A 24,448-nucleotide genomic window follows, 5' to 3' on the forward strand; every position below is an offset into this window, starting at 1 on the left:
CAGTGAAACCCATAACAATTCAGCAGATAAGTACCTGGAAGACAGACAGCTGGCTCAGCTTCACTTTGGATGAGAGCTCAGTGGTGCTGCTAGATGGAAGAAAGCATTTCAACAGTAAACCACAAGCCTGGAATTAGATTTTAACTGAATGCATCTACCAGTCCATGTTTACGAGCCACTTTATATTTGAGGCAGCTTTCTTAGACACCCAAACAAGAACAGCACCCAAGACCTTTTCCTAATGAGGAGATGCATCATTTCAGAGCACAAACAGGAGTAACCAATTTTACCCACATTTTCATCACACCACAGCTAAGCTCAGCTGGGGACCAGTCATTAGTTTCAGTCAGCCTAACGTGAAAGGTTAAGAGTGTTGGGTTAAACAGTCTAATGATAATGAGAGTATAATCTACAGGATTAACTACCAGTTGCTGAGTTGTTTCAAGAAGTGGGCAGTACGAGCTTGTCTTTAAAGATCCAGCCAATGAAGACAGTGCTGACTGACCCAAACCTGACCCTCTGCAGACCCCAAGGCAGAACGTGCTGGCTGTGGTTTACTCCATCAGAACAAAGGAGTCAGAGTCCCTGAGTCTATAAAGCAAGATTCAGATATACAAACACAAAGCAGAGACTATAAATGAGACAGCCCTGAAGGGAAGGGAGCATACAAACTTCTGAGTAGAAGTAAAATCTGTGCAGGACATCATTCCAGGAAGAAGCATGCATCTCTCCCTTTGTGTAGCTCAAAAAATAATAATAAATAAATAAATAAAATAAAATAAATTGTGGCTACACAATAAAGCTTGTTACTTGGGGAACTTAGCAGGTCATGAAAACGCACTAAAATCTATTGTATTTCAAATGAAAACATTTCTTCTGAGGCATATGCCTTTTGGGAACCATGGTGGCACCTAGACACTCATAGATGGATTTTTCAAGTCACCCTGTCAGCACAGAGTCCCTGAAGAGCTCGCCCTCAGATTCTAACCAGACAAAACTGAAGAAGGAATCAGAGGCACTGAAGGATTTGCCTGGAGTCATGAACACTCAGAATAATGGAGAAGAAAAGCAACCCTGCTTCTTCTGAATTCCAAGCTCGTTCCCAATGTCCCAAGCTCTGCACAAAATTCAAGCCATATGAAGGATGAAGAATGGGGACAAAACTCATGAAGAGTCTAATGAAGATAAACCATAGACAATACTGGAAAGAGCAAAGTAAAGTGGATGTACATGGCATAAACTCAACAGGGCTAAGAAAATAACAGAGAATCATTTATTAGCACAAATAGATTAAATTGATATATATTTGCACAACACATTTCCAAGAACAATTGCTTGAACACATTGATTGAACACATCCCATAACACAAACCAAATGCATAGGGAAATTAAGTGTCAGACAAAAGCCAGTAGAAAAAAATATAATACATATATGTATATAGAGAAATAAACATACATATATATATTTAAAGAAATACTCTAGAGGTATCTCCTGGAAATCATATTTGAACTCCTCCTTCCAGGCTAAGCTGTTTTGTTCTGAAGTTAAGACTTTAGAAAAGCTACACTATGAAAAGCAAACAAGGAACTCACCCATAATATTAGATTCCATGGGCAGTTGTAATTCTATTCTTAGATGGGTGCATTGTCCTCCTAGCATTTATTCAACAACAAAATAGCCTAAAACATCTTTTCACTACATACCAGAAAGAGGGTGGAGTGTTCACCACATCTTTCAGCTAAGTTTTCAAATATTTGCAGAAGGAACCACTTGTTTGTATATATGGAAACTAAAATCCCAACATATAGTAGGAGATCGTACGGTATGTTCAGCAATAGAGAAGCAGTCTTTGTAGTATTATCCAAGCAACTGCAGGAGCCAGCTCACTTTTCAGAGCACCAACAGAGAACAGCTATGAAGACTGTAGGCTGCTGCTATCCTCACCTGAGTCTCCTAAGAGCATCACTGTTTGCAAGATTTGATATTGGTAGTGTTGGGGAAAAGAGGAAGTCCAAGGGACCAGATTAACTTTTCATTCTGATATACACATGATGGTATACACCATCATGAAATATTGCCTAAAATAAATCCAGTTAGGATTACATTGGGTACACCTAATTTCCATCCTGAAGAATAAAATGGCTGATGGAGATGATCACAAAAGGCTGATCCGACATTCTTCACACACCCCAAGCGCAAACACGTATCAAAGGGCTTTAGAGGGGGGCAGTTAAAGAATGGATCCCAAGTGTAACCAATTATTTCCAGTGATGGAAAATTTAAGCATAATCCAAAAAAAGCACAGAGAGCGAGACACTGGTTTGGAACAAATTCCAGTACTCCATCACTTCCTCACATATGAATTATTGCAGTGCCCTCATGGATTTTTTTAATTCTCTTGTTATATAAAAGTATATAAATTCAGGAAAAATGGGAGGAAGATCCTCATTTTAAAGAAAACATGCTGATTCCCAGAGGACTGGAAATGCACTTCAAGAGTAATTTGTCTTAATGTAAATCTAAACCAAGGCTATTTTTGATTCAATGACTGAACTCATAACTTACAAAATGTAATTGAAACATTTGTCAAGAGCTGCAAACCAATTGTTGAAAGGCATGCATTTGTCATGGGATGTTAAATATAAGTTTACACAAGCGCAGAAGGTTTTGCTGTGATGAGCCCTTTACAGAAACAGTTAATTAATGTTAAATTCAAGCCTCATTCATAGTAATTAGCAAAGCTCATCTTAGTAAAGTGTCTTTAGCAGCCAATACTTGTCATCTGGAGAATAGAACAAATCACATAAAAACACTTACGAATATGGGAGTGATTTAGAGTTTATTAATAATACAAAGAACAAACCTGTTTTCTGTCTCTTCAAGGAACCATTGTAATTTGCAGATTGCAACGCAAAATGAGATGGAACACAATGATTAATCTGTGAGCTATGGAATAACTACTGTACATATAACAGATGTCTGTTGTGACAAGGGGCGCATTACCTCCATGTTTATATTAAGAAAGAAGAGGGATTCAACTGTTTTACATGGGAGAGTTGTGGGAAAGATCTCAGAACACTCCCTATGAGAAGGTGGGGAATTATAAATATTTGCAAGTGTTTATTCAGGTGCCAAGTACAGTACACTGGTGAAACATGGTCTGAATGCAACAGGGAGAGAAGGAGAAAACATCTGACGTAAATGTTACTGGCTTCATTCCACTGGTACAGATATTGATTCGATTCATCTCTCTTGGCCAACACCAGCACTGTGCCAAAACTTGCATGTTCATTAATGTCAGATATGCAGATGACAGGATTTTTTTTCAAGATAATACCTTGCTGGACAAAGAATGTTATTAGAAGCAGTTACTAGCAGTTATTAGAAGAGTAATTAGAAACACAGGAAGTGGCTTATCTTCACAAAGGTGTGTGGATGTCAGGCTCTTTAGAGAGATGGTGTCAGCTACCCTTCCTCTTTCCTTTTGCAAGCAGCTGACACACAGCCTTTGCTCTCCTCCCACCACCACCAGTTTGCATCACTAGCCAGGTTCACTGAGGAACATGGGAAGTCCGTCTGCCTTTGCCAGGAAGGCAAAAGGAAGGTGGACAGTACCTGCATGCAGCAAGAATTTATTACAAGCCCTCACTACATTGTTGGGATTCTCTTTGACTTCTGATGGGAGAATTGGGGTTATTTAGCCTAGAGGAGAGAGGGCTCCATGGAGACTTTATAGCATCCTTCCGGTATCTAAAGGGGGCCTACGGGAAAGCTGGGGAGAGACTCTGTCAGGGGGTTGTAGTGACAGGACAAGGAGTAAGGGTTTTAAAAGAAAGTAGAATTATACTGGATATAGGGAAGAAATTCTTCATGATGAGGATGGTGAGGCACTGGAACAGGTTGCCCAGGGAAGTTGTGGATGCCCCATCCCTGGAAGTGCTCAAGGCCAGGCTGGATGGGGCTTTGAGCAACCTGATCTAGTGGGTGGCATCCCTGCCCATGGTGGGGAGGTTGGAATTAGATAGTCTTTAAGGGCCTTTCCAACCCAAACCATTCTACGATTCTAATGTAAATACAGCTGCCCTCAATGAAAAATCCCAGTGAAGCAGACATTAGATGTAAAGGGTAGGATTTAGCTCAAGTCACCTACACATGAGCTTAGTGCTTCAGTGCTCAGATCTCTTCATCTAAAGTTAAGCTGTAGCTGATCTCTTCAACAACCCTCTGATTTCTAATGATCACACTTAGTTCATATCAGGACACCTATACATATATATTTAAATGTGGGTGCCCAAATTTACAAACTGAATCCACCTAAATTTTGTTTTTATGAAAAAGAGAAAGGGAAAACTAAGACATAATGTTGCTGTTTATTGAGATGGGCACTTCCCTCTCATCTGCACATCTTATTATCATCCATTGAGTCCTGCCAGTGCTTATATCCAGTGATCACATTGTTAGGCACTCACATCCATTCTTTGCTCTGCAAACTGATCCAACCATATAAAAATGAGGAAATCTCAACTGGATGTTTCTCTCTCCTGTTTAACAGCTTTGAGTCCAAATAACACACAGTTAATTCCAATATCTTGCTGTTTAAGTTTGCCCCCTAATGGGAAATAGCTCCAGTGCCCATCAGATCGATTCCCTTTCTTTCCAGCTATTAGCTGTGGTGAGGGGGTTGGGAAGGGAGTGGTTTCAGAGCACAGCAAGCTCCATTTGCCCTCAGGGACACTGTTAGGAAATGATCCCAATTAATTAATACACCCTTAGGAACTCTGTAATCTGTACCAACACAGTAAAATCATGGGACCATAATCAGCTGTTGGTTCCATCCCACATTGCTATAGGTGGCTAGTAAGAATTACTTTGCTAAATGATGATAAACAGGCAAAAAAAAAAAAAAAAAAAAAAAAAGGGGGGGGGGGGAGGGGAGGAGGGGAGAAATAGAAACTAGGCTTATATCTGATACACCCTGAGGCTCCCAAAAGCCTGGCAAAAAAAAAAAATAGCAATACTGAGCAAGATAGGAGCTCAGTATGGATAGTGCTGATTAGCTCTGCTTTTCTTACCACTCATGGTGTCAACTTCTAATTTCATTTTAAACCAGTTCTGGAAGAACTCAGAAAAAAATAAATAAATAAATAAAAATTTAAAAAAGTCCACTTATGTTACATTGTCAGGAAAAACTGGAATAGATAATGTCCAACCAGGGAAAAATATTTTTTTAATCAAGCCTGCACCTTGGTTTAGTAGAAAGTAACTCACTGACAGACTAGTTAACCATGCTGTGTATTCAGGTACAAAAGATGTGTTTCTGAAATCCTGACTGACTTAAAAAGTAACAGAATTGTGTCTTTCAGAAAACAACCTATCAAATATACACTCCCTGAAACTCATGGGAATAAGTGTAACTGTATTTATTTCACAGTGGTTACTGGTATAAAACTGCAGTATCACCAGGCAGCAAAGCAATGTTTGGCTCACTCTCCATTGAGGAAAACTCAATGTAAGATTTGTAGCATCTGATGCTGCCAGCTTTCCCCACGCTTCTAAAATATCATTTTCAACTGAGATCTGGAAAACTTACATATATGAAAACAGTCTTAAATTATATGCAGCGCAAAATGTGCCAGAATCAGAAAACAAAGTATTACCAAGAATGTCTTTTTCTTACAAAATAGAAGTTGTTTTTGAAGGGTTTCCTTTAAACAGAAACTGGAAGTGTAACTATAAACTCTGAATTCAATCTAATCTCTAATGAGAAGCCATTGCTACTGTGACACTGTGAGACCACCAGTTAAAATTCTTTTTATTAGAAATTATCATCACATAAGGCAGGAAACCATTGACATTGTGCATATGACAGGCAACTACTGTTTGATCGCTGAACATCCCACATGCATCAGAAGCTAGAATATGAAGCAAAGTGACAAAATCCCATACAGGAGATGCAAAATAGTTTAAAGGTGGATTGCTTTGGACAGGAAACGAGCATCTCAGGCCAACTTCCTTAAGCAGGCAACTGAAGGAAAAGTGAGCCATGCTACTGCTGAACATGCAGGAGCCCTGAAAGATGAGCCAAGTGTCTGGGGAATATATAGGATTTCGGGACTGCCTATATTTGTCTTCTACACTGAATTTCATATGATATGATTAACAGAATGACTTGCAACAAAAATAAGATGGTATTTGCTAAAGGAAACGCTCCGTGTGGTTAAAATAACAGACTAGTCAGAGGAATATAACAATCCCGCTTATTTCCTGATTCGTCTACTCTGCCTGAGAGTGTGGAGAGGTGGGAGAAAAGAGAGCAAGATTTCCAGTCTGCAAAGCATGATACAAGCAAGGGATGGAGCACAGACCCCTGTCAGAGCACTCTGTGTACTACAACGTTCACAGAGAATGCAGACAAGAAGGGGTACATTTACCTCCCAAAATCCTAAACAAGCAGAACAGATAAACATAGGGAAAAGCAAGATGAAAAATAAATTTAGGACAAATAATTTGTGATTAAGAAACACCAAGGGAAAAAACAAACAAACACACAAAAACCACCAACCTCTTCTATGGGAATAGCTTCCTGGCACACTTCAGCCTTAACTTTTTTTTTTTTTTTTTTTTTTTTTTATAGGGAGAACACAGAAACTATTTGGCTGAAAAACAGTGAAAAGAAAGAAGCAAATCCAGGTGCCATCTTGCAGCTGCACTTGTATGGAGCACATACTAACACTGCAGCTGAAGGGCATAAAAAGCTGTCAGATCAGAAAAGTAGCCTCTTCTGCACACGTGTAAGAAGCTACAGAAGCTGTAAACCAATTGCAAGGTAAATTTTCACTGAGGTTTTTCACATTTATTTGAAGGAAGGTATCAAATCATCTAAAAAGCAAAGTTATGGAGCAGTCTTTCAAAGCACAGTGGGACTAAAACTCAAGTCTGTGAAGACAGATTTCTCAGATTTAGATTATATGGCTGTTGAGGTTAGCAGTGGACTGGACTAGGTTTTGACTGGATTCAGGAGGTCTTTTCCTGTAAGTTTCCATGTAATGAATACAACGAAAGCCGGCAACTATGACACAAAGGCCACACATCACTACCTCCCATATTTTTCTGCTGAGGTGACCAGTTCACTTGCATGTAAGTAGATACAGCAGGAGATAAAGTTGGTCAGTTCCCGCAAACCACAAAGAGGCTGGCACAGAACTGAAACATCAGATCTTTTGATCAAAAGTAGTCAAATGGTTAACAAATGGTTTGATTTTCATCCCTGGTGACAGTTACCCAGAATACCAGAATTAATTTAATCCCAAGGGGAAAATTTGTCTTCAGAAGTGCTTATCAAACCATAAGCACATTCCCATTAGCAGTAGCTTTTGGGTGCCCAGCACTCTAAGTCAGTCAGAAGCCTGAGTTTGAATTTAGGTGTTCAAATCTTGGCAGTCTGTAAGAAAGGCTTGCACTAGTCTAACCACCTCTGTATCTAACCACCTTCATATTCTTCCCACAGACACATTCCTCCCTCTGACAAATTTGGTGGTGGGGGTAGTGGGTAATATTTGGAATAATCTGATCCATCTGGAAGCTTTCTAGTCCTAATCAACAGTATTAAAAGAAAACCCAATTTTTCCCTCCAAGCCCAAAAGTAAGCTTTAGTCTCCCAGATCAAGCAGCACTAATGAACTCAGATACATTTTATATAGCTATTCAACTATGGTCAGACAAAATGGAAAAAACAACTGCTGTCTTCCAACATATTAGAAAGATTTGAAACATTTCAATCCTAATCATCAAGTTTGAAAGTATGTTCACCACACTTGCAAAAATTTAGGACCACCTTTTATTTAATTATTTCCAGGAAATAATGGAAGATTCCTATTAAAAGTTAAATCCCAGGGCCACTGTTAGCTGAATGCACAATGTATGAGATCCTGTTTTAATACAGCTTTCAGGAGTTAGATTTTCACCATGCTTCAGGATGTAGTTTGAAATAACTGTTTGGTTATGAGCTGAACCCATTACTATAAAAGTGAGCAATACTGTAGCAAGAGAATACGTGACCAGCTGAAAGAAATACAGAATCATGAATCCTAAGCAAATAAAAACCTTTCATAAAGGAGACATTCCAAAATATATTTCCAAACAATGGTTGACTGCAACCAAGTAATTCACACCCCATTGTGAAACAAACATTAGTAATTTTTAGCAGACACTAGGACTCAGAAGCAAACAATGATCCCTCCTTCTCTCTCTCTCCACTTCCAGGCTGCTTTACCAAAAACAATGAGTAAAAGTAGCATTTATTAAGTCAAAGAACTGAATTCACTCACAACTCTAAGGGGAGTGGCTCAGTAAAGGTATTTTTTCCTCAAGATCTATTTCTAGCAAAATGCTCTTAAAATATAATCAACCCACAGGCTTCAAAGCCCACTTAACACTCTAAAAAGATCACATTCTATCAAAAGTATTTTTGGCAAGAGCTGTGGCTATTGTCTTTAGTACTCCTCCTTCCAACAGCTGGTATGCTGTAACAGAAAGGCTACAAGCACAGACCTCGCATAGGTGACAGCCTGCACACACTAATTTTGTTAGTTATACTACTACTTGGACTTGCACTTTTTATTGGTAGCTGAAAATCAAGTGGCTCAAGTTTACTGAGTGGGGATAATGTCCACATGTCTACACGTTAAAATAGCAACCACTTTTGCTCAAAATTGCATCATATTTCAATACAATCAATATTTTCCTATCGAGACTAGAGAAAATTTTATCCTTATTTGGCCAAAGATGTTTTATGTTAATGTCCTCTGATCTTGCTAAGAGTATAAATAAAACTCAGAATGCTGAAAGTCAAGAATGCTGAAGTTTGCTAAAACTTCTGGTGCTTTCTTAGACTGGTAGGTATGAGGAACACCAGTTAACCTAAAAAGCCTCTCAGGGCACAGCTTTCAGGTCAAAAGCCTTGCCCCTGACTTCTCTGGCTTGTGCAGGTGGGCCATCCTTTTCTTCCCAGGAACTCTCTATCCTAACAGAAGTAACCAAGTGTCCATTTCCTCTCTGGCACTATGCCTAGCGAATGTCAAAAGGGAGGAACATGCTCACAAGTGACCTCAAACTGTTCACAAGTTTTTAGGACTAGCTAAAACCTAACATGTTTGGTGAGTTTATGAAATCTGTAATCCACATCTGGAATAAAAACCATTCAGATTATGTGGCCTAAAAAATTAACAAAATCAGACTCTCCTGAGATTTTAAGCTTCCTTAACATCAAAGAAGAAATGAAGTGCACATTTTTATCACTTTTAATCATTAACACTGTCTGGTTGATGTTTTACCTTGTTTTAAAACGGAGGCTGCTTTCATTTTACCTAACCCATTCACCTGTCTATGCAGTACAAACTGGCACTTCAGAGGTTTGATTGCCACACAAAGATTGCCTGTACTTTTAATAACATTTGCTCTATCGTTACCAGTGTACACATCCTAGAAACAATACCTGTGTTTTGAAGACTTCAGCTAATGCTGAATTTGTCTGTTCAAAGAACAAAAGGGTTTCTTGAAGCCTGAGGAGACTGACTCCATTTTATAGAAATCTTAAGAATTTGTTATTGCACTGCAATAAAAGCATAACAGAAATCCAGTCATAAAAGCACTTCAGCAACAGTTACGTCCAAATGATTTTGCATTATGAGCAGTTCTAATGTGCCATTCCAAAAACTTCTCCTTCTAAGATTTGCTCTGAAAGATTTGGTCCAAACATGAAAGTTCAGAAAAGTGGACATTTTTTACCGTTGCAAATATAGTGCATCATGTCTTAGCTGGATTGTTTAAGGCTTCCACGTTGTTCTAAGCATTGCTTAAATTCTGAGGTTGAGCTTGTTGTAGAAGATGTGTGCTTCTCTGAAAGAATTGGCCTCAGGAATTTACTTTGGTTTCACTTAAAGGCTGGCAATACTACTGTCAGGATACTAAAAAAAGATGTCTCTTGCTTTTTTGTCCTGTTTGGAGAAAGGAGATGTGTGCCTGGTAGAGGTTCTGAGTAGTATAACATGGTCCTTTGCCACGAGGGGCAATAACATCCCTCAGGACAGAGGAAACAGTCAGACAAAGACTGCACTAATACTTTCCCTGCAGAATATTAGGATTTGTCACATCAGGGCACCACACCACTGCCTCTTACACGAGTCCCCTGAAAGTCGGTACCCCAGACCTTGCCCAAATATAAACCTTGCCCAAATACAAACCACAGGCCTTGCACCAAACATAAACCACTCAGTCACAAGTTACCACCAAACACCACCTAGACAAGGGCAAGGGCAAGGCAAGCAGAGCCCTACTCCAACCAACTGCATAACCACAAGCAAACTGTCTCACTCTTCAGAGAGATTGTCCTGGCACCTCAGGAGCCCCTTAGCCCTTCCACAGACCTTGTCCTGTGTACTCAGTCTTCCCTGACTTCTTCAGGCTGGATAACTGTGAACCCTTAAGACATGAACAAAAGCTGCAAAGGCCTCTGTGTGACTCCTGCCATACAGAAGTATGAATGAAGCCAAAACTTTATTTTCTGCTTTTTCTGCTGAACAAACCTGTCCATGATGAGACCTAGCTCAATGCTTTAGTGAATGAGAACAACAAAACAGATTCTGCCTCAAATCTCCTTGACGAAATGAAAATATATATTTTAGAATCTCCAAGACGTAGCAGGGGATAAATGGTGCTACATACAAAATTTGCTAACCATAGGAAAAAAATACAGAAATAAAAAATTACACACCCCTTTTGAAGCCTTATTTGAGTATTTTTTGTACCACTTTATTCCTCCTAAAGCCTCAATATGTAAATTAAGCTCACACAGACCACTTGCATCATGATTTCAAGCCATCCAAAAGTTCAGCTTGATTGACTGTCCAAGAACATATTTCTGGGAGGAAGGACTTAGCATAACCACCGCTTGAAAATGGTCTACAAAAGAAAGGGAGAGAAATAAAATGGATCTCAGACCTCATGGATCTCATGCATTTAGTGAATAAAATACTGAAGTTCCCTCACACAGGGATGCCAAAGGTAAGTTTGGCTTCTGGAGTTTTCTGTGTGTATGTAGAAACATAAAACCACACAGGGTTACAAAGCAGCAGCTATGCTGTGTTTGTTTAACAAATGAAATATAGATACTTCAATGAAAATTAAACAGTCAAGTCTTTGTTATTGTAGTAGAGCCAAACTAGTGTAAAAATCCATAGAATAAATAATGTATATAATCCTCTGGATAAAGTAATTCAACAGAATAACTCAAATCAAGAATTCGCTTATGCCTGTCTGCATGACTAGGTCTCCATCTTTTATTTAAACTGCAAATAGAATATGCAGTTATCTTCTGCAGGGCTTTGCAATTGCTTTTCTCTAAATTGGTTGTAGGATTCAGATGGTCCTTAATCTGGATGGGACGAGATATGTCATACAGAGTCTTGTTTCCAATTTCTGTTCAGGTTTTCATAATCAATTTCTTAATAGGATTATGTCGGGGTTCATTCAATTATCTCAGCACAGAGCCGAAAGTTTTCCTCAGTGCTGTGCATCACAGCAACACTCCTATTCTTGTTGTGACATATAATAATGTAGTTTATTCCCTATGTATTTGTTGCTGTTGGCCAGCAGCCCAACTGACATAATGCTGGGTATGTCCTTAAAGAAACAAACAAACAGTGGATGGAAGAAAAAGGCAGAAATCTTTTCCAAGTCAAGCGTACAGTATGAAGGAGGGTCACTCTGCTTAGGGGGGGGGAAACAAAAACAAAAACAAAACAAACAAACAAACAAAGAAAAAACAACAACGAAAAAAAAAAAAAAAAAACAAACTAAGAACTAATCCAAAACTCTCTGAATCATGAAGTATTAACAGTCAAAGCAAGGGGAAAAGCAGGAATAAATAGGATCACACCTCTCTGAAATTCCACTACTGATTTCTGTGAGAACCAGAGGCACTTCTGAAAATCCTGACAGGCACTGATGTTTGTTGTCCCCTCAGTCTGCTAAAAGCTCCTGCCCACTGCTACAGAAAGACCTCAGGCACAAACTAAGCCATGTGTGGGTGCATTTTGTTGTTTAGTACAGGCTCTCTGCAAGTATTTCTGCCCCTAAATACTAAGGTTTAGAAAAAGTCAGACTCTTCAGTAGTTGGACCAGGTGCAAAGATGCTAAATTCAATGGCTGTGTGCACCATGCAAACCAGCACAGGGGTTTGTCCTATTCCCTCATCTTGATAAACGAAAAAAAAAAAAAAAAAAAAAACCACGACAAGGTTTGTAGGAAGTCTCTGTTTGGGGGCTAGATGCACACGACTGCAGCAGAGTGCATCTTCAGCAGGAAACTCAGCAGTTCACCAGTGTGAGGTTACCACTGCAAGGCATGCAGGGCACTGGGGCAGGGCCGCGGCCCCTGGGGCAGGATGCCCACCCAAGGGAGAAGTTCCTCCATCCCTCCCGGACACCCGAAGGGCTCAACCCCTATAGAGCCGCCTAAAAATCCCATTCAGCCCTGATGCACCCGCTGCCAAACCACCTCTGCCACCGCCGCTCGTAGCCGACACGACAGTGCTGGAGCAAGCAGCCAGCTCGCTCCGGGACCAAAATTTCTGCCCTCAACTTCCCTCCCCTTCCCCCTGGGCCGGGGTCGCTCCGTGAGCGGCGGCTGCCGCCTGGCGTCCGCCGCGCCGGGAGCGGCGCAGGGGGAGGCGTGCAGGGAAAAACTAAAACAAAACAAAACAAAGAGTAAGCACATCTGAAAAATTCCTCTACCCTGCTAGGAGATAGCACGCGATAAATCTAGGAGCGCTAACTCAGCATTTCTGATCACAGCCATGAGAAACGAGGACACACACCAGTGAGTGTCCCCCACTACCCAGAGAAGTCATTTTGTGCCTTTATTTTTTATTTTTGTTTAATTTAATTCATTCTTGGAGCAAAGGTTTCCCCATGGGGGAAAAAAAATGCAATGGATATAGATTCTCAGCATGTTTCTTTCATCTAAATATTATTTTCATTACACAACTTTTTTTTTTTTACTTTTTTTTTTTTTTTACTTTTTTTTTTTTTTTTTTTTTCTCCTAACTTGAAAACCCAGTCTTAACTCTGGAAGCATTCAAGGCCAGGCTGGACGGGGCTTTGAGGCTTTGAGCACCTGATGCAGTGGGAGGTGTCCCTGCCTGTGGCAAAGGGGTTGAAAAATCAGTGGGCTTTAAGGTCCTTTCCAACCCAAACAATTCAGTGATTCTATGACTTTAATACCTCCTAAAATCAGTTCAGAGGTATATAATGGAGTTTGTCTTTTATTGCAAACAGTTTCCACATGGGCAGAGCACACAGGTTGGTAGACCTTGCTTCCTTTTTTTTTTTCTTTTTTTTTTTTTTTTCTTTTTTCTCCTAACCTTATACCCCTGTATGGCACCAGTCTTCAGAGTCTTCAGAGAGGGGAGCTTTCTGCAGGGGTCAAGCACACCTCAGGACAGGCATCTTTGTTCTGAGCGCACTGGAAAATGAGGTCAGCTGTGTCCAAGGTCTTTGTGTTTCTTGTATGAGTCTGAAAAGTCTCAGATAAGGGAGTAAGATAAGAGGGCAGCAATGCAGTGTTACCCAAGAGCAATCAGAGCCCCATCCCCATGGCACTGAGCAGCGGATAGGAATAGCTCTGCGTTTCCTCTGGTCATCCCTGGACTTCATCTCTCCTCTATGACTACTTGAGACCTAAAAATCACAAGCTCCTAACAGTCTGAAGTGAACACTGCACATATATCCTCTAAACAAGCTGTCCACAAAGTGCTGTTCCAGCCCTACAAGGTTCCAAATTAGCCACCAGCTGCCCCAGGGGACAGGCAGCTCTGGGGCAGAGAGCAGCAAGAGGCCAGGGGCTGCAGTCAGGGACTCTGGGGTATGGGCACACAGATGAAGGATGGGGGAGAGGAGACAGCACATTTTGTGCATGTGCCATAAAGGCAGCAGTAACTCACAGCTACTGTGGGTATCAGAGAGGTCAACCCTGGGGAACTACACTAAGCACTTGCTGAGCAAAATACTGCCCATTCTGCCAAAACCCACATTGCAGGAAAGAATGAGGATAAATTAATAGATCCTTCACTAAACATATGTATTCCCAAAGTTCAGTGTTTTCCTAGTTCACTGAACAAATCCTTATTTGCTAGGACATTTCCAGTCACTGAAGTTTAGAAATCCAGTCAATTACTGAAGAGAGGGAAATTGGATTATTCCTATATTTATCTCCTAGCAAAACAAAATGCTTGCAGAATATACCTAACTGCCTATGAGAGGAAAAAAAAATATAATAGTAAATTAAAAGGATTTTAAGTCCATTGAGAGAAAGGACCTAATCCTGACTGTGACAGTATTCTAAGAAAAAACACTTCATCTCTTTAAATTCATTCTATAAATTATGTAATGTACGTATTTATTTGCTAGGAAGTGTAAGCAGATCATAAAACAATATATGTCATGGGAGATGCACTGTAAAATAGACAGTTGTTTAAGCCTCAGGTGTCTCATAAGACAAAGCCAGACAGTGTTCAGCCTAACTAGCCATACCTTCAGCATGAGCTTAGGAAAAAGAAGAAAAAAGGTTTCCCCAAGCCAAAAACACATAGAGATTAAAACTCCTGGATGACAGATGCCCTTCTCCACTGCTTTGTGCAGACACAAGGATCCTGGGCAAGCTGGGCAACCAGCTCTTCTAGCTTTCTTTTTTCCACATAGTTAAACAGTTGAAAATGATTATTTTGTTAAAGTTGAAAAGGAGCATCTCTTTTTTTTTTTTCCCCCCCAGTGGGTGAGTGTACATGTGTGCAGAAAGGTTTCACAAAAGAACACCTGAAACTTAGCTCTTCTGGAGAAAAGTGGTTTGAGCTGCACATGAACTATGCTCGTGGGGGTAAGCAAGGAGAAGTTCTGGCTAAAATACCAAGGCAAAATTCCCCAATCTTAAAATATATGAAATATATTTAATATATTTTAAAATATACATGTTAATATACATATATTAATATATATATATATTAAATATGTTTAGCATTCATTTTGTGCAGACAAGGACTGAGGTTGGACATTTAAACTTGATGTCACAGAGGATGTTTAGCAAGGCTTCCAGAAACACACACACACCTCTTTCCAAGGGCTTTAAAACCAAGACATTAGTGCTTAAACCACCTGAAACAGCTACAGGATAAGACAAAATCTCTTCAAGTGAAAGAGCTGACACTTTGACAACCTCTTCCCACCTAGGACTGTCTTTACCTACCTACATGCATACATACTCTAAACTACAATCCCATTAATCCTATTTGAAAGCCGTTCTCTTGCAAATTGACTTCACTTCTTGATGGATTTTTTTTTTTCTGCTCAAGTTGAAATATACAAAGCAACTATTTTCAAGGACCACTAGCAATTTTAATATCACTTCCATATATGTGCAAGTGCCCTCAGCTGCACTCACAGTGTTCACAGAGCATGCCATCCCTGAGGACGGATGAGTTCACTGCAAGGACTGAATATAGTTGGAGACTGCCTTGTGTATTTTTAGTGAGTATAGATTTCTTAATGATTGCTCTGCTGCTATTAAGGAAGAAGTTTGTGAGGGGTCGACTTTAATGTTACAGGAGAAAGACAGGTTACAGCCATGCACAGGAGAAAGTTTCAGTTTTCAGCACAAATCTGTGGGGCCAACTCTGCAAATAGAAGCCTAGTGTTTCATGTGGCCTTGATTCAAAAATCCTAGAGGGGGTTCAGTTGTTTCCACTCCAAAGAAGCAAACCATTTCATTGTCCTCTGAAATTCTTACATATTATTTATAAACCTTCAGACATCAAAATAAGTGGAATAAGCCAAGCATACAAAGTAAACGATGTATATTTTGAATTGTTGTTTGCAGCAAGTGACTATGAGAATGAGCAATGGGAATACAGGTTCTTCCTGCGCCTATAGTCATGCTTTTCTGCTTTCTTGAATTCTGTTAGATTATTTAACAAGAAACCAATTCAAAATTCACTGGAATAGACAGCTATGCCTATAGCAACAAACACTACTTCAGCATCGTCCAAAACATTGGAGATGAGGAAAAGAAATAGAAGATATTTTTTCTTTACTTGCAAGAACTGATTTCATATGCAGGGAAAAAAGAGCATCTCTGTCTCCCTGAAGATACTTCAGGGCAACCTAAAGACCTGTGCCATTGCTTTTGTCCATCTTGCATCTGAGGAGTACTTCTCTCTTAGGCAGCTTTGTGTGTCCCAGAATGGATGTTTTCAGTTCAAGAGCAGGATTAAATAAATAAAGAACAGATCCCTGAAAAAATTGTTTTTGTTTTCTTGGAAATAATCCCACATATCATTTCCAAATCAAACAAAACATTTGGCAGGACCTAAACCAAACATTTCAGTCGGTATTGGTGCTTCCCTGAATACAGCCTCTTCCTTTAGCATGGTGAGGACGTGAGGACATTTACCTGAGGCATGGAAAAATTAGGTTCAGTGCCATTCACTGTGTAAGGGCATTTCATTCTTATAATTTGCCTTCTACATGCCTTGCTTGTCACGCTACAAGTGTTGGTCAGACACAGTTCCCTCGACTTTCCTTGTTCACACTGCAGAGCTTTGTGAAAAGCATTCAGCTGTTGTCTCGAGGAGGAATTGGATTACATCTCCCACTCCCAGCACATCTCAGCTCTCTATGCATGTCTTTTTTTCCAATGAAAACTTGCACATTAATAATGCATGACATAACACAACCCTGTCACTCTGAGGATGATCTACCTGTACATATCCTTTAGGCTCATAGTTCATGCCCTATCCTTAGCAGGGTGGAGGTACAGGACAGAAGATGTGAAAACCCTGGTCTGGAAGAGGTGGTTTTCAGAACTGGGTCTTCCACATTCTTGCTGGACTGGCTATTGAGTAAGTCACAGAAATGTTTGACTCCTTTTTATTCATCTAGCATAAAACAGCAAAATTCACGCTACCCAGCAAGTTCAGACAAACAGCTTTAGGATGCCAAATCTGCATTTTTCCTTCAAGAAAATAAACCCTCTCCGCTATCCTGCTTCCAAAGGGATTAACAGGAATCTGCCAGCCCATCCCTCCAGGCTTGCCTATACAAAAGCAGCACTCCAAAAGAGCATTTATCTCTTGAGTCAGAGTGGTTTCCCATCTAGTAAATAAAATATTTCTTGCTCCTAATAAAGAGCAACAATTCATAGCTAATATCTTTAACAAGAACTTTTGATACATTTCCAGAAAATAAACCTGCAACTAATATCCTGGGACTGAGAACATTACTGATCTTGCCAAGTCAATCTAGTTTGGCTTGGAGTGTAAGGAAGATCATATAGGCCCTCAGGGTAGGATTTCTCAGAACGGGCTCAGGGTGAGCAGTTCTAGAGAGCAAGAGGCAGAAGGGAGTTAAAGGATGGGGGGAAAACTGCCCTCTCTGGCACAGCAGCCCCTGACTGGTCCCCGAGCAGAAAGGATATTCATATTCCATTCCTGACCTTCACAGCACTGACACATACATACACTGTAGCACCTGTCTTCAATAAAACCCTTACCTTCCATCTCACCATCCTTATTTCACACCACTGAGCACAGGATGGCCCCAGAGGACTCCACTCTGAGTACCGTGAAAGCTTCTGGGGAGTTCACAGCCAAGAAATTTAGAGGTGTGGAAAGCATGAAATATACAACAGTACAAACCAGGAAAATAAAAACATACAGAACATACAGAACAGAGAAAACAAGAAATGATTCAGAAACATTTTTTTTTTTTTTTTTTTTTTTTTTTTTTAAGTGAGAAGAACAGATGGATGGAAATGCTAGGTAAATGCTGCAGCAAATGTCCTTTTCATGACGTGATGGGGTTGGAGGGAGGGAGGCAACTGCTTGCCACTTCGGTCCAAGCAGGATGTGTTTCACACATATGATATTTGGTGAGCACAACAGGAGTCATGTTCTCCTGAGAGAACCGTGGAGACAAATATTGTGTACATATATATATATATATATATTTATATATATGTATAGTCTGTTCAGTATGAGGATTGATATTGGGCATCTGCAGGCAGAAAGAAGACTGTTCAGCTTTGTGCACACAGTTACAAAGACCTGATAAAGCAGTGCTAGCTCACGATGTACAATTTCTGGATTTTGCACCTACCTTCATTTCTGCAGTGTTCCTTCCATGCACTAACAAAACCCCTTCAGGAGACAGCATTTCCCCAGCCACAACACAGTGCAGGTAGAGGGGGACTGTTCAGCTGGGATTCTCTTACATGTATATTCCCTGGCACACCAGGAATCTGGATGCTCCCTCAAAGCAGGACTCTTCTCAGAGACGAACAGCAATGATATGAGAACGCCCACAAGCTGTCTCGAAGGAAATCATGGCAAGATACAAGGAAACAACTTTTCCATCAATACAGTGGTCAAGCACTGGAACAGAGTGCCCTTAGAGGTTTTAAAATCTCTGTTCCATAACTTGATGGGACGCAGCCCTGAGCAAGGTGCTCTAACTGTTAGCTGTCCTTGCTTTGAGCAGGGACTTGAAACAGATGACCTCTGTAGATCCCTTGACACCAAACTGTGCTGTGAGTGTGCTTTCTTCTCTCCGCTCTGTCCTTAGTGTGTACAGCTGATCCCCAGTAATACATGACAGTTCATTACACCCCCAGTTACACACTGGCCTCTCATCCAGTTGTAATATTTTAGCACTTGACTCCTGGTCAGTCTGTGAGAGGCAAAGCTTGGTTTATTGAATCTCAAGCACCATCCATGAGTGGTACAGACCCTTATGGGTCTTCACAAAATTAAGGTCTGAAGCTATGTCCTCTGCTTCAGGCACCATGTTTTGTAAAACTCAAGGTAACTCCCTACCCTCATTTCTTCCCAGCACTCACTCAAGGTCACGTGATACTTTTTGTCCATTTGACTCTCTTTCTCATCACAACAAAACCATCACGGTCACCTAGCTGTCAGAGGCCCGTGGCAGTTGTGTGTGGACAGACCACAACAACTCTTTGAGGAGACTTACACATGTGCTCAACTGATGATGTACAAGTAGAAGTCCTACAACTCCTGCTTGCACCCAAGGCACAGCTGAAACAGCAGAGCCTGTGCCTAGCTTAGCCATACCTCGGCCATCACCAAAGAAACCTTTAGATCTGTTCAACCCTCCTTAGGCTCAGAAGACTGAACATTGCCTAGGAATTCCCCTTGAAAATGCTGGGATTTGAGCTGCTTACAGGCAATCTTGTTTCCTTCTTTTATCCCCACTGAAACCTAGCTGTGATTAATATTCACATATTCTGCTGGATTCTCTCTAAGCAGTACTAACAGATCACTTGAAAGCCTTCAAGGCTTCACTCCTTTTGATGTGGTTTTGCTGGCCAATACAAAACCTGGGTGAAATTACAGCCCGATTGAAAGCCATAGCACATCATCCTCTTTAAAATCCAGCAGCTTCCTGACATAGTAATGAGCTGCCTAGGAATATTCATCTTAACGTTTTACATGACAAAATGGGGCAGCACCCTACTTCGGTAAGACAGAAGTTTATGGGATCACTTGTTCAAAGCCTCTGCTGAACCTTCTGCTCTCCCACGTGCACTCCCAGATGTGCTCTTGCCCTCTTGCCTCCCACAGTAATGGAGGTCTCAGGAGCCACTGATGAAGAACAGCAACAAAGCCTTCCTTTCCATCCAGAGCCTTCCCTAAAGGAGAGATCTGGGGAACTATGTGGAAGCCTCCCTCATCCCAATGCTCCAGGCAGAGCAGCCTCCCCAGACCATAAGAGACCAAATTGCTTGTGTGCAACTGGACTACCCCAGGTGATGCCTGAGAGATCATGCTGTGTTTAGGAACAGCAGCAAAATGGGGATGCTACCAAAGCTGGAGATTCAGTTTACAAATGTTTGCCTTGCGAGAAAAATCAGGTTAAAAAATATAGAGAGCAGCTAGCTAGCATAGTGATGTCAGTTAATAATTTTCACGTGGGATTTTGTGAATTTCTGTTCTGAGCTACCTGAAACTCTATGGCATAAGAAGCCCTTGCTAAAATACTTTATCTGTGCATAGCTCATTCACTCCTTTGAGCATCTATCATTCAATACTAAGGCAAATACTGAGAAACAGTTTTCTATTGTTCCTGCCTCTGCAAACAGGCATTAGAATAGGACTCACATTGTACTTGGGATGAGAGATGAGGTGAAAGGAGGGCTCTGGTGCTGCCTTTCCCTGCTTATTCTCCTCCAATACAGGGAAAACATCCCAGTCACACCTGTGATCATGCAAAGCTTTGCTTTCTATTCACATGTGTATTATTTTTATGTGCCCCCTAAAATCTCCAGAAACTGATGCTTAAAGTAAAGGAAAAATGCAGTTTACCTTACATGTGAGCTATGAAGGCACTTCTTGGGACGTTATACTTATAAAGCAACCAAGTGTTCAGACACTGTCTGAAGAGCACACAAAGGTCTTGGTCTCACAGCATATACACTTTATATACTCTTTATGTATTTCCTTCTGACAGCTCCAACCTCACTTCTTCAAACAGCAGCTTTTTAAATTCATGAAAACAACAACAAAAAAAAAAGGTCAATATTATACAACTCTGATCTGGCTTGCAATGCCCTACTGTTAGCGTGAGTCTCTAAAAGGACTAAGTGACTTAGGCAGACCCAAAATTTAGTGCTCACTTCAGAGTGGCATTGCTCTTAGACATGTGACAACAACCAGCAAAAAAACTGAAACAGAGCTTAATTCCCTTAGAAAAGGCCCCACACACAAAACTACTTTTATTTTAGTCCAGGTGTATCTACAAGCATATAATGTTCAGAAAACATAAAAAGAAGCTTAGCACCCAGACTTGTTGAGAGAGATGGGTGATGAGGCTTTTTCTCTGGTTAATCCCTTTGTGGGAACACAGCCCAAAACTCTCATACTTTAAAGAAAACTTTCACAAGCTCTGACATGCAACAGGTATTGGAGTTTTCATCTGGCCTACCTATGTGACCTGTGTCTTAGTTTACTGAATAAAAAGATATGCAGCTAGACAAAGATGCTGAAAGGTGAGGCCCATATGGATATATTTAAGAAAAGCTCTTTTTCCCTTTCTCCCCCCTCACTGAACATCTATTTTGGCTAGGGAGAAGGTTGGCAGGGTTTGGGTTCTGGCCATGAGGAACTCAGCCCAGCAACCTGGTCGCTCAGTGGAAGAATCAAGGCATTCAGCACAGCTCTTGTTGATCCAATTATAAAGGATTTACATTAACGCAATTGTGCAGTGAGCAGAAACTTTCTAAGTGGAAAGATCTGCTTCAGTTGCCGTGCTAGTGTGTTTGCTTATTCCTGCCAAATAAACAACATCGCCTGCTGGGTGATTGGAAACAAGTGTAAGAAGTTCTGGTCATACGATGCTAATCCTTACAGTATAATCTCAACTCTGCTCCACAATGGCTTCTCCAAATTGGAGAAGGCTGAGCTGGTCACACAGCAAAGTCTGTGGGTTGGCAGGGGGAGCTGGCTGTGTGGCCACTTGAGATCTTGCCTGAAGCTAGACTGAGGATGGGAAACACCAGGGGCTCATAACCTGCCCACCTGCCTCCCCACGAGCTCGGTGCTCCTTGTACAGGCCTCTCTCCTTTGCAAAACTTGCAGGCACCTGGGGGTGTACTGCAGAGGGGTATCAGAGCTGTGAAGGAATGGACATGGAGGACACGGAGGTAGCATGGAGTCCCAGTGCTCTGAGGGAGGGCTAGCATTTCTTTTGCTGCAGTCACACAGATCTGCATGAGGCCTGTATCAACAGCTGCCACCAGGACAGAAGTCAGGTCTGCTCCTCACAGTAGCAGTTACAGTCATGAGGAGTTGCTGCTGGGGAGTCATCTCTATGGCTGTTGAGGAGCTTGCAGGAAATCCACCAGGCTGTCTACAAAGACGTGAAGTAAAAATTTGCCAAGTGGCAAAAGCATCCTGATTTTGGTACTAGTTTTTCACCTCTCTCCCTCCTGCCAAATAAACCTGTTAAGATTTGTTCAGACGTGAATGCAAACCCAAGGGTCAGCATGAGTCAGCTTTTGGCTTTAAATGACAAGACCAAGCATAGCTATACACTGGATACGCAGTAGACTTTCCTGTCCATTTTCAAAATGAACTGTTGCAGAAAAAGAAAAAGAAGAAGAGAAATGTAGAAGAGAAATTGTAGAAGCACTTCTTGCTGTGCCTAGACATGTTTATAGTAACACTAGCTATTTCAAAAAAAAAAAAAAAAGGGGGGGGGGGGGGGAAGGAGATGGACAGGATGGAACCCATTACTAAGCTGTAAATATAAAACATGTCCTGAAAACTCTGATCTTATCTAGCCGTTATTGGCTTTGAGTTGTGCCCAGTGTTTCACTGTGTATGTTGTGACATACCTCAGAAAACATGGGAGAAGTTATCTACATTTTACAATAATGAAATGAGCTCCAGTACAGCAGAACATGGCAAAAAAATTCTGACCACAAAGCTGCACTAAATTAATAATGTGGTTTTATTGTCTCCAGTGCCCAAGTTTCCTTCCTTGCCTTGTAGTGCACTCAGCTCTGTCCCAATCCACTCTGTTGGGACTGATCAGACTTGACACTGAGTATTGCTCACTTGTTTGAAGGAAGAAAGGTCATGGAAGATTTTTATCCTTTTTTTTTTTTTTTTTTTTAATCTTTTCTATGAAAAGGAATAGAGAGGCTTTCTCTCTTCACGGTCTTGTCTGGTTACTTTTGTTCTTCTATTGCCATCTGCATCCCTGATGTTCCTTATCTGTGTGCTTAAGCTAATCCCTTGTTATCAGAGAGAAGAACAGCTACATGTTCTCCCTGCTCACTCCCCTAAAACATGGAGTAGAAAATTGCCTGAGGCTAATACAAATATTAAACTGAAAATCTGCAGAACATCTCTCTTCACAGGAACAATCAGGCTCCTACTCTCTCTCTCCTGTACACAATGCAGATCTAGTAGTCCAACAGTGTAAGAAGATTGCAGGGACTGAGGGAAAGAGCTCAGAAAAATGAAATGAAACCAAGTCTGCCTACAACAAATGCAACTAGAACATGCACCTTAGCCAGAGCTTAGGTGACAAGGAGATGATATCTGCACTGCCCTGTTGCAGCATGTCTTGGTAGTAATTCAGTTGCTCATTGCTTACCTGCAGTGAGGATCTGATGTCGGCTCAATGGCAGCTGCAGGAACAAGGAACTTCTCTTACTAACAGATTTATTTTTTTCCCCCTGGAATTATTGCATTTTATTTCAGCCCCTTTCCTTTGTCTTCATGGCACATTCAAATTACTTCTGCGGTAGCAGTTAAGTAACAACTTCTGCTACCAACTGGAAGGGGCCTATGCTGCTGCCTTCCCAAGGGGACTCTTCCAAAAGGTGGAGCCCAGAGCCACCAGCTAAGTGACTGCTGCAATACCCTACCTTCTCCCTCCACCTAATAACATGCCCCTGGTGATTTTAAGACACAGTTCTTCCTTCCCTGATAATTATCCATGTACCAGCCTGGGTTTAAACTTTGCCATCCACTTCTTCGAGACTTGTGAAGCAGAACAAGGCTAGGAACATGCTTTATTTAAGCCAAAATTGCTTGGGACCTAGAGGCTCCAAGCTGGTGTTTCCACCCAAGCTGCCTAGTGTGCAGGGTACTCCTCATGCAAGTTGCTGGGCTGTCAGGGAGAACCCTTGTTTGGTGCCTGAGGTGAGTTTGAAAGAGCCAAACAGACAACCCCAGAACCTGAGGCTTCCTATTCACTCCCAGCACATAAGTTGTTGGCCCTGTGCACCTGCAGCTCTCTATGTGCCTTAAACCATCATGGGCCCTACCCACACCTCCTGACCCTTGGGTGTTTGGCTTTTCTGCACAACAAAAGCAAAATTAGCTTAGGGACCGTAGTGTCCAGCAATGTACAAACTACCAGCAGCCCCTGGGTAAGGATTCTTCAGCATAGATTCTGAGCACTGGGCAGCACCTCCTTATCCTTGGGGAATAGGACCAGCTTTTCAAGTGACCCTATCTTTCCAGGCCTGCAGGAAGGAAATGCCCACCTCCCCTCCCTGCAACCACCCATATTGTGCCTAGCCAGGACTCCTGCTGGCCCTGAGCTCCAAGCCCCACACAGGTGCAAACACCTACCCCAACAGGTTCAGCATTTAACCCAGACACTGCAGCTGGAGGAAAAGCATTACCAGCAACACAGCCTCATAACTAACCTCATCATTCCTGGGGCAGATATAGTCTGTCAGCACAGGTGTCCTCTACTACGTGATCCAGTCTGATCATCCCCTTCCCAGCTGGATGGATAAAAGGCAGAGGGCTGAGGTTAGTAGTAACAATGGACTGTGGTAGTCCATGGTTATCTGGTGTGGAAC

At 41.4% G+C, this 24,448-nt stretch overlaps 1 long non-coding RNA gene across 1 annotated transcript; it reads right to left on the reverse strand.

Moving 5' to 3' along the window:
* Positions 1-22,795: 22,795 nt before the first annotated feature.
* Positions 22,796-24,272, reverse strand: LOC311420724. Its single transcript, XR_014684498.1, has 3 exons — positions 24,213-24,272; positions 23,227-23,260; positions 22,796-23,066 (listed from the first exon to the last, which is right to left on the reverse strand). It is a non-coding gene; the product is annotated as an uncharacterized lncRNA (long non-coding RNA).
* Between the last annotated feature and the right edge of the window lie 176 nt (positions 24,273-24,448).

The sequence above is a fragment of the Aythya ferina genome, assembly GCF_964211825.1.
Source record: "Aythya ferina genome assembly, chromosome: 1".
Classification (NCBI taxonomy): Eukaryota; Metazoa; Chordata; class Aves; order Anseriformes; family Anatidae; genus Aythya; species Aythya ferina.